The sequence below is a fragment of the Macaca nemestrina genome, chromosome 12 (assembly GCF_043159975.1).
Source record: "Macaca nemestrina isolate mMacNem1 chromosome 12, mMacNem.hap1, whole genome shotgun sequence".
Taxonomy (NCBI): domain Eukaryota; kingdom Metazoa; phylum Chordata; class Mammalia; order Primates; family Cercopithecidae; genus Macaca; species Macaca nemestrina.
This window is the reverse complement of record NC_092136.1, coordinates 34,102,279-34,119,517: the sequence shown is the minus strand read 5'-3', so window position 1 is coordinate 34,119,517 and position 17,239 is coordinate 34,102,279. Positions and strand designations below refer to the sequence as shown.

Sequence of the window (17,239 nt, the reverse complement as noted above, 5' to 3'; positions counted from 1 at the left end):
GAGTCAGATGATGGATGCCAATGAGATCAGTAATGGTGACGTGGGTCAGCAAGAAGCTATGGCAATGGCAGCACCACCAATAGTACCAGCAGCACCAACAGACAAACTAACTGACAGTAAGGGTCATTCTCATTTGGGAGGGGGCAGCTGGAGAACTTTCCTTTTGAAAAACAATTAACACCTAAGGTTCATAGATAATCTACAGGAGATGGGAAGCTCAAAGATTATGAGACTACACTTGCTGCTAACTTAGCATATGGAAAAATAAAAGCAATATAATGTAACTTACACCCACAAGTATTATGGAGGAATTCATACCTATTGACATAAGAGGATGATCATGTCTTTCTCTTGCACTTTCTAACTAGGTGACCTTAAGTATCACAAAATTTTTCAGCCTCAGTCTTCTCATGTGCAAAACAGGGTAACTACATGGTTATGAGGATTAAATGAAACAGTGAACTTGAAAGCATTTGGCACAGGACTTGGTACATCGTAAACATTCAATAAATGTTCTAATCTGCATCAAATAAGAAAAAGTATCTGTCTATACATAGTTTAATAAGAGAGGGTGCTTTTCTCTGCCCAGCACTCCTCTGTTGGCCCTCTCTCTCCCTCCTCCTTTAAATGTTTCATGATAGGAGGGGTGAGGCTCTCTTCTAAGGCATCTTTAACAACCATTGCCTGTTGAATTCTTTCATAGGTTGAGTCCTAATTGAGAAATGCTTATAAGCAAAAATCCAGCTGTGCATAGCAAGGCAAAAGTATATGATTAAAGAGTAAAACCGCTTGCAGAACAAAATCCACCAACTGTCCTGGTGTGTTTATTATATAATCCAATTATTTAAAAAAATTTGCATCTAACTATTCAAAAATAACCTGAAGAAAACAGCAATAGTTTTATTTTTTTACTTATGCACAATTATAATCCTAACTTTCAGTGAAAGAGGTAATTATTTTAGTGTTAGGTATAGTTTTTTTATTATTTTTTTTTTCCCCATAAAGTAGTTCAGGAGTCAAAGCTGGATGCAGTGACTCATGCTTATAATCTCAGCATTTTCAGAGGCCAAGGTGGGAGGATCTCTTGAGCCCAGTAGTTCAAGGCCAGCTTGGACAACATGGCAAGACCCATCTCTACAAATAAAAAAATTTAAAATATTAGCCAGGCCGAGTGGTGCATTCCTATAGTCCTGGCTACTTGATAGACTGAGGCGACAGGATCACTTGAGCCCAGGAATTTCAAGGTTGCACTGAGTATGACTATGCCACTGCACTCCAACCTGGGTGTCAGAGTAAGACCCTGTCTCTTTTTTTTTTTTTTGAGATGGAGTTTCGCTCATGTTGCCCAGACTGGAGTACAATGGCATGATCTTGGCTCACCACAACCTCCATCTCCTGGGTTAAAGTGATTCTCCTGCCTCGGCCTCCCAAGTAGCTGAGATTACAGGCATACGCCACCATGCCTGGCTAATTTTTGTATTTTTAGTTGAGATGGGGTTTCTCCATGTTGGTCAGGCTGGTCTCGAACTCCTGACTTAAAGTGATCTGCCCACCTCAGTTTCCCAAAGTGCTGGGATTACAGGTGTGAGCCACCATGCCCTGTCTGATCCTGTCACTTGAAAAAATAAAATAAAGGCAGGGCACAGTGGCTCACACCCATAATCCCAGCACTTTGGGAGGCCACGGTGGGTAGATCACTCGAGGTCAGGAATTCATGACCAGTCTGGCCAACATGGTGAAACCCTATCTCTACTAAAAATACAAAAAATTAGCCAGGTGTGGTGATGGATACCTGTAATCCCAGCTACTCAGGAGGCTGAGGGAGGAGAATTGCTTGAACCCAGGAGGCAGAGATTGCAGTGAGCCGAGATCACGGCACTGCACTCCAGCCTGGGCAACAGAGTGAGACTCCATCTCAAAATAAATAAATAAATAAATAAATAAATAAATAAATAAATAAAATGAAAAATCTTTCAAAATGCTTCTAGTAGGATTAGTTATATAAGTGTGAAATCATTACCATTATTAAATAAATATTTTTTCTGTAATATATCTATAAACAGTGTCATCCTCACTAGAAGTAGAACATATTCACAGGCTAAGTAGAATATGCAAAACACGACAGTAACAGGGTTTCAGATAACACCCCTGCACATTGCCAATTAAACGAGAACTAATTGTTCATTAGAAATTAAAAAAATAAAAATGTGTTAATTTTAATTTGACTGACACTAAATATTATGGTACTCTAAAGAATACAGATAAAGGCATTGACTTATGTTTTATTAACACATGCATAATTTATTCACTGACACACAGAAAAACTACAATTTTTCCTTTACTTCCTATTTCGCAACAATTTTAGATCACTATGTGCTCCCCTCTGATGCCCCTACCTAGGGTAACCTTCCACCCTTTTTTAAAAAAGACATTCATGTCCATAGTGGTTGAGTCTGGACTCTGGAGCCACAGTGACCGGGTTTGCCTCCCTGCTGCCCACTTACAAGCTGCGTCACTTTGGACAAGTTATATAACATCTTTGTGCTTCAGTTTCTTCATCTGCAAAATGGGGATAAAAATAGTAATCACTTCATAAAGCTGATGTGTTTGGCACATAGTAGGCACCATGTGTCAGCTATTGGAGAACAGAGTCTTGGTGGTCCTCAAGTTGGAACAGTTCATGTAGATTTTCCAAAGGGCATGCAAGTGCGGATAGTTTTAAGAAAACCAGCTTCTAGATTCTTGCCTTCTATATAGAGGTACTTTAAAAAAGTACATCTTCTAAGAAGCTGCCTGTCCTAACTAGAGTTCAATCTTGGACAGTCTCTATTTCTCATTTTACAAAAGAAAAATATTTCCTTTTGGCCCATTCCAAGGTTTCAAACCAAGAAACAACTCCACAATTCCTTTAATCAAGAAATTATGCATGCTCTCCCCAACCTATATTACTAATATATTTTTTCATAAATTTTCTTTTTATGTTTGCTAAATATCAGAAATGGTAATATATTCATGCTGTTTTGAATAACTGCATGCTACCAATAATTATAATGAAAACCCAATCCTGATGAAATTTTTCTACACTTATAACCTTATGGTCAAAGGCCATTTTTTTTTAAAAAAAAAAACCTTATTATAGAATGTTGTTATTGCAGATAACAACATGTTATGTAAGACCGAGTAGCCTATAAAAAACTTTCAATTATAAATGATAAAATTCTATGAAAAAATGGAATAAATATATAAGTTTAAGGAAAAACTTTGCTGAAGAAGAGCTTGTTAATGTTTTTAATGTTTTAAAATATCTACAGTATTCAATATTAAAATATCTATGTATATGTGTATGTGTGACCCCTTGTCATGCTTAAAACAAAGAACTCTCTTAAAACAAGAAACTCTATCTCCATCATCTATATTCACACACATCCTGTTGTTTCTCCGTTTCTCTAGAAAGCTCTACTACACACTCTTTCATGTGGGGAGTGTCAAAAGCACACAGGAGTCACCTTAAAGGTAATTCCACTGGCCAAAAATGGGACACTTTGAAGAGTAAAAAATAAAAATCAACATATAAATCCATGAGTATCTAATAATACTAAAATTAAAATTTATACTTCAATTTTCATCGCTCATCTTTGGAGATTGTTGGAGCACCAACTTAGTGTCCTGGAAAAGAAATGTACTTTTTCTTCTTTCCTGAGTTGGCTATAATTCAAGAGAAACAAATAGATGATGAAAAAAAATTCTTAATAGAAGAATCACAGCTAATAAATATAGATGGAACAAAAGAATTAGAAAATCACCATTGCATAAACTCTAATGAAATAATGGACCCAGATAATGTTTGTCCAGGCAATGTTTGTCATCATAAGATGAAAGGACAAAGGCAAATTTATAACAGATGAATCTGACTGATAATACTTATACTATTGATTCATATTAATGTCACTAGAATAAGACAACTAGAAATTGCTTCTCCTTGTGTAATTCCACAGGAATTGTAAACACAGGAATACCTATGAACCATTCTTGCCATAAACACTGAATCTAACCAAGTTTCTAGATTGAATTTCTAGGGTTTTTTTCTCATAAATGTGTGAAGTAGAGAAACATTTTAAAAGACATGGCAGAGAAAACAGAGAAAGGAGAAGTGTTACAAATGAAGAGACTCAAGAATCATAGGCGGGCGGATCACAAGATCAGGAGTTTGAGACCAGCCTGGCCAATATGGTGAAACCCCGTCTCTACTAAAAATACAAAAAAAAAAAAAAAAAAAAAAAAATTAGCCCGGCATGGTGACACATGCCTGTAATCCCAGTTACTCAGGAGGCTGAGGCAGGAGAATTGCTTGAACCCGGGAGGCGGAGGTTGCGGTGAGCCGAGATTGCACCACTGCACTCTAGCTTGGGCGACAGAGAGAGACTCCATCTCAAAAAATAAATAAATAAATAAAAATCACTTCAACTAAATACAATGCATAAATATTTAAGTATTATTTAGTTCCTGATTTGAACAAACTATCATAAGGCATACATTTTTGAGACAATTGGTGACACATGAATATATACTGCTTACTACTTCATATTAAGGAAATGATTTTATTGAATATGAATAAATGGTACTACCGTGATAAATCTTCTTTGTTAGACATATAAACCAAGGTATATGTGAGTACAATATGATTGGAGTTTGCTTTAAAATACTCCAATAGAAAAGAGTAAGGGAGTAAAGGTAAGAATGTCAGAAAGCTGATGATTGTTTAACTTGGGTGAAGAGTACATGGAGGTTTTACTGTTTTTCCTCTTGTATGTGTTTGAAAATGTTCATTAAAATATTTTAAACAAATTATATGGAATTCATATTCTATTAGATATATTTTAAATACACAGTTTTATTTTTTAAATGTCAACATTCATAGCATACCCGAAATCACATATTTTCCAACTACTTAAGCTTGTAACAAGAAATGTTAAGTGTCAAATTAAAATGTACAAGAGAGTATATGTTTTTCAAAATTGTATTATAGAGTACATGAGCAAAAAAGTATTTGAAGGTCTTGTTCTGGACAATAACTACCTCCAGCCTCAGCAGTAAGGAGAGGAAGGAGAGAATTCAAGTGGGACAGAGCTGACAAACAACCTCCTAATCCTCTTTCCCAGGTAAACTGGGACTTGCTTAGCTCTTCTGCATTTCCCTAGAGGGTGAGAAACAGGTTCTCATAATTCCTTCACAATGAACTAGGTGCTTAAGACTGCACCTATGCTTAAGACTGCCATAGAATCACCGCAATTTAACACTCCTTTCGTAGCTTGGTCTAGGTCCCCTAAACCAGATAGTGATGATCAGTGCATTCGTTCAAAATCCCAAATTGTGAGGGAGGGTTAGTAAAGTTCAAAGTAAAGCATACTGTCAGGTCGAAAATTACCTTGATGTAATGGTAGCCACCAAGTGCATTACCAGGCAGGCTAAATCTGAGGGCTCACAGACCAAATTAACATGTTCATTTCATACAATTTACTAAATAAATGTAAAACAAAAAGCAATGGGAAAGCAATGAAATAGGCTGACACTCTTATGATAGGATGTGAGTGGCAGGACCACCCTATAGGTATCCTGGGTTCCATGTTAGTCACATCCTCTGTTTTCTCTGTGCCACATCAGCCTTCCCCATAATAATTCAGATTTGAGTCAGGTGACCCAGATAGAAGGTGCCAGGGGTCAAAGGCACATACTTGATAATGAGAGAAACAAAGGGAAAGTTATACCTGAATAAAGAGGTAGCTTGCCAATTAACAGTGAAGAATTATGGGTTTTATTTGCATTTCCTAGGCATAGTACCATGGGCCAATATAGGACCTTACTGGATGTCATAAGTAGGTGGCATGGCACAGCTGTCAGCCCAGAAGTGACAAGATCATAAATTGGTCTTTCTACCTTTCTATCAAATAAATACAAACTTGTCTAGTCCTTCATGACCCATTTATTTTGTCTTGGCAAGTTTTATAGGTTAGTAACTTGTTTACTATGTATATTTAGTACATCTTCTAAATTCTGCTTTTCTTTCTCAAACTATGTGCTTACTCATATCTATATTAATACATGCTAGAAGTTTCACCTGTATCTCATAACATACTAGCTGACTTCCTATCTATCGTCAAATTTCTTACACATTTCATCATCTCATTTGTTTTCTTCTATAGCAGAATTGAATATTCTAACTCACATTTTCTAGTGGGATGGAGATGACACAGCAGAGAAAAGCATGCATGTGGAAGAAAGACACAAGTGAAGAAAAGAAATATGGAATTACCATCATCTTCAAAGATTTCAGGTCTCTTTCTCTAGCTTCCAACACACCTAGTAAACAGTCATATGTTACCTCTCAAAGGCCAGTCCTAATGTACATTGGAAACACTTAGGTAGAGTTTTAGGTCATATTCCACTGAGAGGTTGTATCTGTCCCTTGAAAACTGCATTCCAGCAGCAAATACCTTATTTTCTGCCACTCAACATGCCCTCACCTATTTAATTCCCAGTTACCTCCACCAATGCTGAAACGGCATCCCCATACCACAGTGGAAGCCATTATACACTGTGATAGGAACTTCAGGTGTGTTAAAATATTGGCAAGGTAGATAATGACTGTTGGTTCAGGAGATATAAGTTGCTGCCACATTCAACCTTACTAGGAGACATGGAGATCTCATTTGCAAAGCCCCATCTCCAATAGAGCTGGTCCAGAAGGCTAACCATTCAATTCAATTAAGAAAGACATTTGATTTCTTCATTAAATCTACCTTTCTGGTGTTGTATAAACATGTAAATCACACGTATACACCTGCATTGCCAAATTATTCTTTTTAAAATTAATTTTACAACAACTAAAATATAGTTTACTATGGAATAGTCTACTCTTCTACGATGTAATAGTCATATCCCTGAGTAAACTTGCATTATCAAAACTCATTTTATAAAAACAATAGTTTAATTTTTTTTAAGTGGGGAGGTTAAGAACTAGAGTTCCAGACTCTCAAATAGGTTATGTTTCCTGTTGGAATTTCAGTGATAAACGTTTTTTCTTGTTTATTTTAATAGCTATAATTGTACAACTAGACAAACTAAATGTCTTAGGGTAAATCTAGCTATTTAGCTTTTGCCTTATTCTATGCTACCAGACTATGTTTAGTAAAGCAGTTCTTGCACATTCTTATCACTTTATTATCCTGTCATCTATTGTTATGATGAACAAATCAATTTTATGTAAACATAAACAAGGTACCTTTGTGGCCCTCCAAATGTGTTTTCCCTAAAACCACTTTGCTAATTCCTGACCCCATCATCTATCCATTCAATCAACAAATTATTGAGTACCAACTACTTCCAGATTTGAAAACAAGACAATGAATTCAATGTTGACAAGATAATATTGTTCCTCCAACTGGTTGAATTTTCATTATAATGAATGTAAACACAATTTTAATTAACTTATCTTATTAAAGACAATTTAAATGATTATAATTGAAGTTATTATAGAAATGCTCATAGTAAGATTTAAAAAGTGTATTTAAAAATCTACTCTTGGAATTAGCAATCATTATAATTTTTTTGTTTTTAATCTTTAATCTATGATTTTACAGATTTTTTTTTAAACAAAGGTGTGGCCATATTAAATATATAGTTCATATGCAAGGCTGTTTGTGGTGGCTCACACGTGTAGCCCCAGCTACTTGGGAGGCTGAGGCAGGAGGATTGCTGGAGTCCAGGAGTTTAAGTCCATACTGGACAACATAGCAAGGCCCAGTCTCCCAAAAAAACAAAATAAAATATATACAGCTGGGTTCAATGAATGACAGTATTCCTAAATTACTAAATATTTGTTGAGAACATGATTTTTTATTACCTGTTTAATATCCTAGTTAGTGGCTCCAAGTACTTCTTACTGTGATTAAAGCTGTAATTCTTGTATATATATACCTTTGACCACACCACTGAATAGTTCTTTAAGTCTAGAAGCTAAATCCCTAGATCAAAATAAATGCACATTTTTAAGGCTGTTGTGTATCTCCAAAATGAATTGCTTTTTGGAAATGAATCAATTTCTAAAATTATCAGAAGTATTATATGAAAGCCCATCTAACAGTACCCATTAGTGGAGCAAAATATTATTTTCTTAATTTTGCCAGTTTTAGAAAAATGTTATAACTAGTAGTGAACATTTAATTTTTAAAATTTTAATTATTCAATCTTTTAAAATTATATCAATACTCAAGGAGGAATATCAAGGGATCAACAGTGAGATTTTATAAATTGTAAATTAGCTTAGTTCTACTTAGGAAAACATTTAATTAAAAGAAGAAATTCCTAAAATATAGAATATGTATGTTAAGCTCCTAGATATTTTAAAGATAACTAAGTTCAAAATATCTAATTAGCCCAGTGTCCCCTTTCCCATATACTTATGAGAACATATCCAATTATCTTGAAAAAGGTAATTAAAATTACTATTAATAATCTTGATACTAAGACATGTTATAATTCATTTGATAATTACATTTCCCACAAAGATACTGTCAACATAAACTGTGAAACTGTAGATCCATCCTGTTTACAAGTATCAGAAACAATATGCTCATTGTTCTGTTGTACTTAAATGCTGCATTGCAGTTTTTCTTAACAGGTAATACGTGACATGAAACATGTCTGATTTTATGCTTCATAATTTCCATTCTGTTGTTTAACACTCAAAAAATTATATTTATGTATAACACATGTCAGAAAATGATTTAAATAATTTAACTAAGTAATAGCAACCATACCTTTCATTTCAAATACAAAATAGAAATCCTTTGTTCCTAGATGTTAAAAATCACCTTTAATCAGAAATGCAAATATTTACATTTTTTAATTTATGTAGCTAATATTAAATATTTGGTTGAATTGTTCATGTTTTATATTTTCAGAAATTTATTATGAATCAAAATATTAAGTCATAAAAACAGGAGACATCAAAAAACTACATTTCAAGATTGACTCATGAATTTTAAAAATTCATTATTTCTATTCACTATTGATTTTTTATAACAAGGAAAAGAAAGAAGAATAAATGTAATTATTTTGATTTTTAAAAACACTACAGGAAAAGGTACTAATTTAAGCCAGGCTGAAGTTTACATTATTTATTGCTATTTTTCTTCAAAAATATGCATTAGAATAAATATTTTTCTAAATACTAAAGTAAATACAATGCATGGTTCTGGCATATTTATTTCTTTGAAAAGGTGTTCTGAATTTTAGACAACATAAATACTAGGCACTGCAGTGGTTGCCATAGTAACAAATCAATAGAAGCATAAAAATACATGCAATTTTTCAAACATATCCACTTTTTTCATAAATATGCATATGTTATAGGTAAAAGATTATTCAACCCTTGCTTTACCTCCCCTTTTAGCAGGAGATACATGTAATTCTTTAGAAATAGAAGATTATCACATAGCAATGGAGCAGGCTCAAAAAAGTTTTTAAATATTATGTGGGAAATCTTAAGGTCTTTTAACATAAATTTTCCAAAATGAAGGCAGGAAAAAAACTTCTTTCACTCTATCTTACTTTAACGGACAGTGTTCTTTAGGTAAGGGTAAAAGCACACAAACTTCTTTTCCTCCCAAGCATGAAATTTCCTTTTATTTTGCATAAGTTTATTATTCACATGCATAAATGCAGCACATGACCTGTTGATCCCAAAGAACCAGAATTTGTTGTTTTTTTGTTTGTTTGTTTGTTTGAGAGGGAGTCTCGCTCTGTCGCCCAGGCTGGAGTGCAGTGGCCGGATCTCCACTCACTGCAAGCTCCGCCCCCCGGGTTCACGCCATTCCCCTGCCTCAGCCTCCCGTGTAGCTGGGACTACAGGCGCCCGCCACGGTGCCCGGCTAATTTTTTGTATTTTTAGTAGAGACGGGGTTTCACCGTGTTAGCCAGAATGGTCTGGATCTCCTGACTTCGTGATCCGCCCGTCTCGGCCTCCCAAAGTGCTGGGATTACAGGCGTGAGCCACCGCGCCCGGCTTGAACCAGAAGTTGTTTAATGCTAATCCAGGAACTACTACTTGAGTAAAGGATCTTTTCTTTTTCCACTCCCCTAATATAAATACAATCTTCCTATTTACAGGTATCCAAATGAGGAGGTACTTATAAAGTCTTCTGAATTTTACACTGATAGTTTAAAGGGCTGCAGAGGGAAGCAATTCCACAAGCCATTATGTGAAGTTTGAAATCTATTGAAAGGTACTGTAAGCCAAGCAAAACAGAACAGAAAAGATGGCTCAACTATTATTGAGAAACATATCCTTCAAACCTGATCACAAAAATTTGGACCTCCAATTTGCTTTAACAATAATTATTAGATAATATTCTCCTGGGGTGAAATATAAAACCTTGTAAAGATCACCATCTAGGCAGAGTGACAAATGTAAGGTAACAAAACAGTGCTCTAGGGCTTACCTTGTGCTCACTCCATAAAGAAACCATGTGCTGTCATGGCTAAGGATTGACTAGTCTACCAGAGGAAAAGCAATGACAAACATCCTTATCATGTATATACACGATCCTATTTACTTTTATTGAAGATAAATCACTTATTTACTTAAATAATGATATACAGGAATAATTAGCATTATGTTTTTTCTAAACAAGCTCAAACATAATTCAACATGAACATAATACAAACATGATAGAAAAAGGCACTGCCCTCAGTGAGCTCATAGTTTGATACTTAGCAATGTAAGAGCTTTCGACTATTGTATTAAACATTCAACACAACAACTTCATAATTCGACTAGTCAAGGCATTCCATATATTAAGGAAGTATGACTTAATTTCCTATCTACAATGTACAGCTCAATCTCAAAACAAAGATAACAGCTTTTGAGTTAACTTGAGAGTCCACTTAATAATAACATGACTAGCTCAATAAGTCCTTGGAGAAATATCACATCCACTTAAATTCATATAATTACATCCTGCTACCTTTAGTATTCTAAAACAAATACTCAGAATCTGAGATGACCCCTAAAATGGAAGGCAAAAGATTATGTAGCCCTCTAGGAGAGAGGAAGAAATAATCTCATCCTTATTGCCATTAGGCATTTAGATTAGATCAGGTTTAACTTAGATTATAGTTTTCATTTTGCCAGGTTGGAGATGCAATTAGAATCACTATTTTATTCACATTGTGTTCCCTGACACATAAACTTAAGGTCTCTGTTTTCCGCCTCTTTTTCTATACACTATAACACATATACAAGTGTACACAAACACACACACAACATACAGACATTCATATGCACTTACAAACATATATGCTTAATGTATTGTTTCTTCAACAATATACATAATTTCCATTTTGAATTTTCCAACTTCAGTAAATTTGACTTGCCAACCAAGGTGATGGCCACCTCTTCACAATTTTCACAATATCGGCAAGGTCTTTTTGATTTAGTTGGAAGCAACATAAATGAGAACCTAATACTTTGCAAAATTCTTCATCCAAATTGGTACAAAGCATCACCTTTTTCTACACCTGAGCTATCTGGGAGCATAGCCTGAAGCAGCCTGCCACAAATAGGACACTTCTTTGGAATCTAATGCTTTAAGTATTCAAAAAGTGAAATATCCATTTTACTTGATAAATTATCTGTTAATTTTAGTGTAAAATGGTTTCAACAGATGGTTTCCATTTGATAATAAACCACATGGAGACAGTAAACACAAAGCATTTATAACCTACAACATTGGTGACAATGCCTAAATATGTGGCCTACTATCTTCAGTGTTATTCAGAGTGTGGAAACATCTAGAACCTGATGATTTTCCCAAAACCAACTGTTGGTTACAGATTTAGATAATATTTTCTTAAATGTCTTATTCTTAAGGATAATTTATAGCTTCAAGTCTGATGTTCGATATTTACTTGAAATTCTTTGATTATAAATGCCAACACCCACTTAGCAATGCTAAACTTCGAAGCATAACAGAATAAGCACAGTGAACTGCCTGACATGTTGAGGCACCATACTAGGTAATCCAGCCACCTTTGATTACTGGATAATAACGAGAAAATTCTTCAACTTACAGAGCCTAGTGTAAATAGAAAAGTCTATGACTGCAGGTTATGGAAATAGATAATCAGTCTCTAAGTACACCGTAAGTTTTTTTTTTTTTTTTTGAAGGGATAGTTAGTTCAAACTTTAAGAAGTCCAAAAGTGAGTTAAAATATGAGTCAAAGGCGAGGCACGGTGGCTCACACCTGTAATCCCAGCACTTTGGGAGGCCAAGGCAGGAGGATCATGAGGTCAAGAGATAGAGACCATCCTGGCCAAAATGGTGAAACCCTGTCTCTACTAAAAATACAAAAATGAGCCCGGTGTGGTGACAGGTGCCTGTAGTCCCAACTACTCAGGAGGCTGAGACAGGAGAATCTCCTGAACCTGGGAGGCGGAGGTTGCAGTGAGCCAAGATCGTGCCACTGCACTCCAGCCTGGCGACAGAGTGAGACTTGGTCTCAAAACAAAAAACAAAAAATTATGAGTCAAATATTTATGACTGTCAACACAGAATAGATGTGGATGTGAGTACTGCAAAAGGAAAGAAGAATATCTTTTTATTCCTCTTCTCTGTCCTACCAACTCTTTTTAACTAAATCTCTCTGCTTTTACCATCTCAAAATGATGGAAAGATATCATTGGAAACTGGAAAAGCGATATATATTTTTAAAGCAAGGGGGAAATTATTTTGGTAATTATACAGCTTAGTTTAACTGGGGGCATGAATACAGTATCAGAAGAGCCAAATATGCCAGATGAACTTAGTAGCTTTCTATAATAGAATGACAGGTCATATTATCACGCAAGAAGTGAACAGTGTACTCTATTTTAATGTGTAAGCCTTTTTATTCCCTTCTCCAATTCAGCAGGATAGGGTAAAATGATTGAGGAAGAAAGGAATTTAAAAATTGACTTCAATGCTAGAACAATGGCTACTGATGCATCTCTCTTTTAAGGATCTGTTTCAGAATAAAGTCAGTCTTTTTACTGATGACTGATAGGAATCTTGGCTTACTTTACATTTTGACTCAATCACATCAGGTCTCTGAGAGCTGTGAAATTTTAAAAAAGGTATTGCCTTATTTTTTTTTTCCCTCAACTTTTGACCTTTTTTTCCCTGTAGAGCTCTTAAATGACTTGTTAATTCAACTAAGTGGTGTTGCACTGGGACAACAGTTGCACTGGCCCAACAGTGTGACACCACTGTAAATATAAACTCAAATTAGATAGAAATTTTGAGAGGAAACAAGGGAGCCCTTTGTGAATGAATTGAACGGATTTTCTATGGCTAGAGAGAGTAATCAATATTGGAGTGGTGCTTAAAATATAAGTGCTGGCACAAACACTTGAAACTTGAAGAGTGTGAAGAATACCTCTCATTTGGTTAGAGGAGAAATAATGTAAAAATCAATTGTGTGGAGTCAAGGGATGAACCCCCTTTTCATGAAGAGAAATCTCTGTATCATGAGACCAGCTGGCTAACTACATGAGAGGGCTGGGAACACAACTATGCTGGAAAGAGGCCTCACTGGGGAAAGGAAGTCAAACATTTGGCTTGTATTACAGAATCAGGCAAGAGCCAACAGTATGTTGAACTAAGCTGCCTACGAACCAGGAGAATTGTTGTTCCTCATTATGTAATTGACATACCTATTTTCCCAATCTCTGTCACCATTTAAGCATTTAAAATAATAATTTAGATATCTTAGAAAGAAAATGTTTGGTTACTGAATTATTGTCTGATCTAACATTCTTTTTCCTTTTCCTTTTCCTAAAGTCAGAGTCTCGCTCTGTTGCCCAGGCTGGAGTGCAGTGGCACAATCTCTGCTCACCGCAACCTCTGCCACTCAGGTTCAAGGGATTCTCCTGCCTCAGCCTCCTGAGTAGCAGGGATTACAGGCGCCCACCACCACACCTGGCTAATTTTTTGTATTTTTAGTAGAGACGGGGTTTCACCATGTTGGCCAGGCTGGTCTCGAGCTCCTGACCTCAAGTGATCTGCCTGCCTCGACCTTCCAAGGTGCTGGGATTACTGGTGTGAGCCACTGCACCTGGCTGATGATCTTAACTTTCTTTCTAAGCCTCCATACCAGGGAAACATTCAATCAGGGATGCTCCCAGGCTAGAAAGGGAAGAGTGCCCCAAGGCGTTATTTGCACCAGTACACCCAAAAGGAAATAAGTAACTATTCCCGATTGCTCTTCTCTCAGCTCTGTCAACACAAGTGAGTCACACTCTTTTCTTCCCCTCTTACCTTAGGACATTCCAGAATGTTTAGAGGAGATTGCTACAGTATAAAAAAAGCTATGCCAGATAAAACTGACTTTATTTTATAACACACACACACAAAAAAGAACAAGGGGGAATTATTTATATTTACCAAGCCAAGACTCTAACAAATAATTTATTTAAGTTAATAACTGAAGAAAATGTAGCTAAAGAAAATGTCCCTGTAGCTTCAGGAAACATGAAAGTAGTGCACTGTAATGCAAAGACCACTGGGACTGGATCATGAAGTTCTGAAGTTCTGGTCCTAGGATGAGGCCAAACCTGTGGTAAATCCTAAACTCTTTTCTGTACATTTTCCCTACCTGTCTAAAAAACGGGGGTGTGAAATACTGAAAAAAAGGGACAAACTCCAAAGTTCTCTGTTCTAAAATTTTAGTCATTTAACAGAAGAGTTTTACATATAAGAGCTAAGGTGGTATGGCAGAAAATGCAACAGAACTGGACTCAACTGACTTGAGTTTGAATTTTTGCCTTTGTCTCTTCCCATTCTCATGGCTTTATGTGTATGATAATGGAATCTTCCTTACCTACCTCACAGGACTGTTAAAAGGATCAAATGAAAACATATGCAATATGTAAAAGTGCTTGTTAATCATAAATGTTAGTTCCTGTTCTTATATTTAGGTCTGCCTCCTGAATTGCCCAAGAAAAAATGTCTAGACATGGTAGAAAGTATTCCAGAGACTCTAAGTATATATAAAATGCAAACATATACAATTGAATATAAAATAAACAGAATGGTTTCAAAGTAGCATGTACAAAAATCAATTTTATTGATTTATAATCATATTACCTTCTTCATAAATAAAGATCCATAAAGATGGATCCAAGATGGCATGCATCTGCAAGGGGTGGAATTCCACAGATAAAACCAGAGCAAAAAGGTCCAAAAGGAAGGACTGAATGAAGACACAGCCTCATTAGCACAAAGAAATACTCAACTCATTACATATCGATTACCAACTAATACCTATCTTTAGAGAGACAGTAAAATATAAATTAATATATGTTAGTAAAATTGAACCAAATATGTTTCTAATCTTTTTTTATTATTATACTTTAAGTTCTAGGGTACATGTGCACAATGTGCAGGTTTGTTACATATGTATACATGTGTCATGTTGGTGTACAGCACCCATTAACTCATCATTTACATTAGGTATATCTCCTAATGCTATCCCTCTCCCCTCCCCCCACCCCACAACAGGCCCCCCTGTGTGACGTTCCCCTTCCTGTGTCCAAGTGTTCTCATTGTTCAATTCCCACCTATGAGTAAGAACATGTGGTGTTTGGTTTTCTGTTCTTGTGATAGTTTGTTGAGAATGATGGTTTCCAGCTGCATGCATGTCCCTACAAAGGACACGAACTCATCCTTTTTTTGGCTGCATAGTATTCCGTGGTGTATATGTGCCACATTTTCTTAATCCAATCTGTCACTGATGGACATTTGGGTTCGTTCCAAGTCTTTGCTATTGTGAATAGTGCCACAATAAACATACGTGTACATGTGTCTTTATAGCAGCATGATTTATAATCCTTTGGGAATATACCCAGTAATAGGATGGCTGGGTGAAATGGTATTTCTAGTTCTAGATCCTTGAGGAACCGCCACACTGTCTTCCACAATGGTTGAACTAGTTTACAGTCCCACTAACAGTGTAAAAGTGTTTCCTATTTCTCCACATCCTCTCCAGCACCTGTTCTTTCCTGACTTTTTAATGATTGCCATTCTAACTGGTGTGAGATGGTATCTCATTGTGGTTTTGATTTGCATTTCTCTGATGGCGAGTGATGATGAGCATTTTTTCATGTGTCTGTTGGCTGTATGAATGTCTTCTTTTGAGAACTGTCTGTTCATATCCTTTGCCCACTTTTTAATGGGGTTGTTTTTTCTTGAACATCTGTTTGAGTTCTTTGTAGGTTCTGGATATTAGCCCTTTGTCAGATGAGTAGATTGCAAATATTTTCTCCCATTCTGTAGGTTGCCTGTTCACTCTGATGGTAGTTTCTTTTGCTGTACAGAAGCTCTTTAGTTTAATTAGATCCCATTTGTCAATTTTGGCTTTTGTTGCCATTGCTTTTGGCGTTTTAGACATGAAGTCCTTGCCCATGCCTATGTCCTGAATGGTATTACCTAGGTTTTCTTCTAGGGTTTTTATGGTTTTAGGTCTAACAGTTAAGTCTCTAATCCATCTTGAATTAATTTTTCTATAAGGTATGAGGAAGTGATCCGATTTCAGTTTTCTACATATGGTCAGCCAGTTTTCCCAGCACCATTTATTAAATAGGGAATTGTTTCCCCATTTCTTGTTTTTGTCAGGTTTGTCAAAGATCAGATGGTTGCAGATGCGTGGTATTATTTCTGAGGGCTCTGTTCTGTTCCACTGGTCTATATCTCTGTTTTGGTACCAGTACCATGCTGTTTTAGTTACTGTAGCCTTGTAGTATAGTTTGAAGTCAGGTAGTGTGATGCCTCCAGCTTTGTTCTTTTGGCTTAGGATTGTCTTGGCAATGTGGGCTCTTTTTTGGTTCCATATGAAGTTTAAAGTAGTTTTTTTTCCAATTCTGTGAAGAAAGTCATTGGTAGCTTAATGAGGATGGGATTGAATCTATAAAAAAGATGGTACACTTCACGAATTTGTGTGTCATCCTTGCGCAGGGGCCATGTTAATCTGCTCTGTATTGTTCCAATTTTAGTATATGTGCTGCCAAAGCAAGCACTTTTTTCTTTTTTTAAGACAAGAGTCTTGCTCTGTTGCCCAGGCTGGAGTGCAGTGGTGTGATCTTAGCTCACTGGAACCTCTACCTCCCAGGTTCAAGTCATTCTCCTGCCTCAGCCTCTGAGGAGCT

At 36.0% G+C, this 17,239-nt stretch overlaps 1 protein-coding gene and 1 non-coding gene across 12 annotated transcripts in view; both read right to left on the bottom strand.

Moving 5' to 3' along the window:
- The window catches only part of LOC105471497 (doublecortin domain containing 1), a 503,306-nt gene that overhangs the window by 477,797 nt on the left and 8,270 nt on the right, over positions 1–17,239 (bottom strand). The gene's annotated exons all lie outside the window — the stretch shown is intronic.
- LOC112424915 (U6 spliceosomal RNA) lies at positions 17,004–17,110 on the bottom strand. The gene has a single exon (XR_003015881.1). It is a non-coding gene; the product is annotated as a U6 spliceosomal RNA (small nuclear RNA).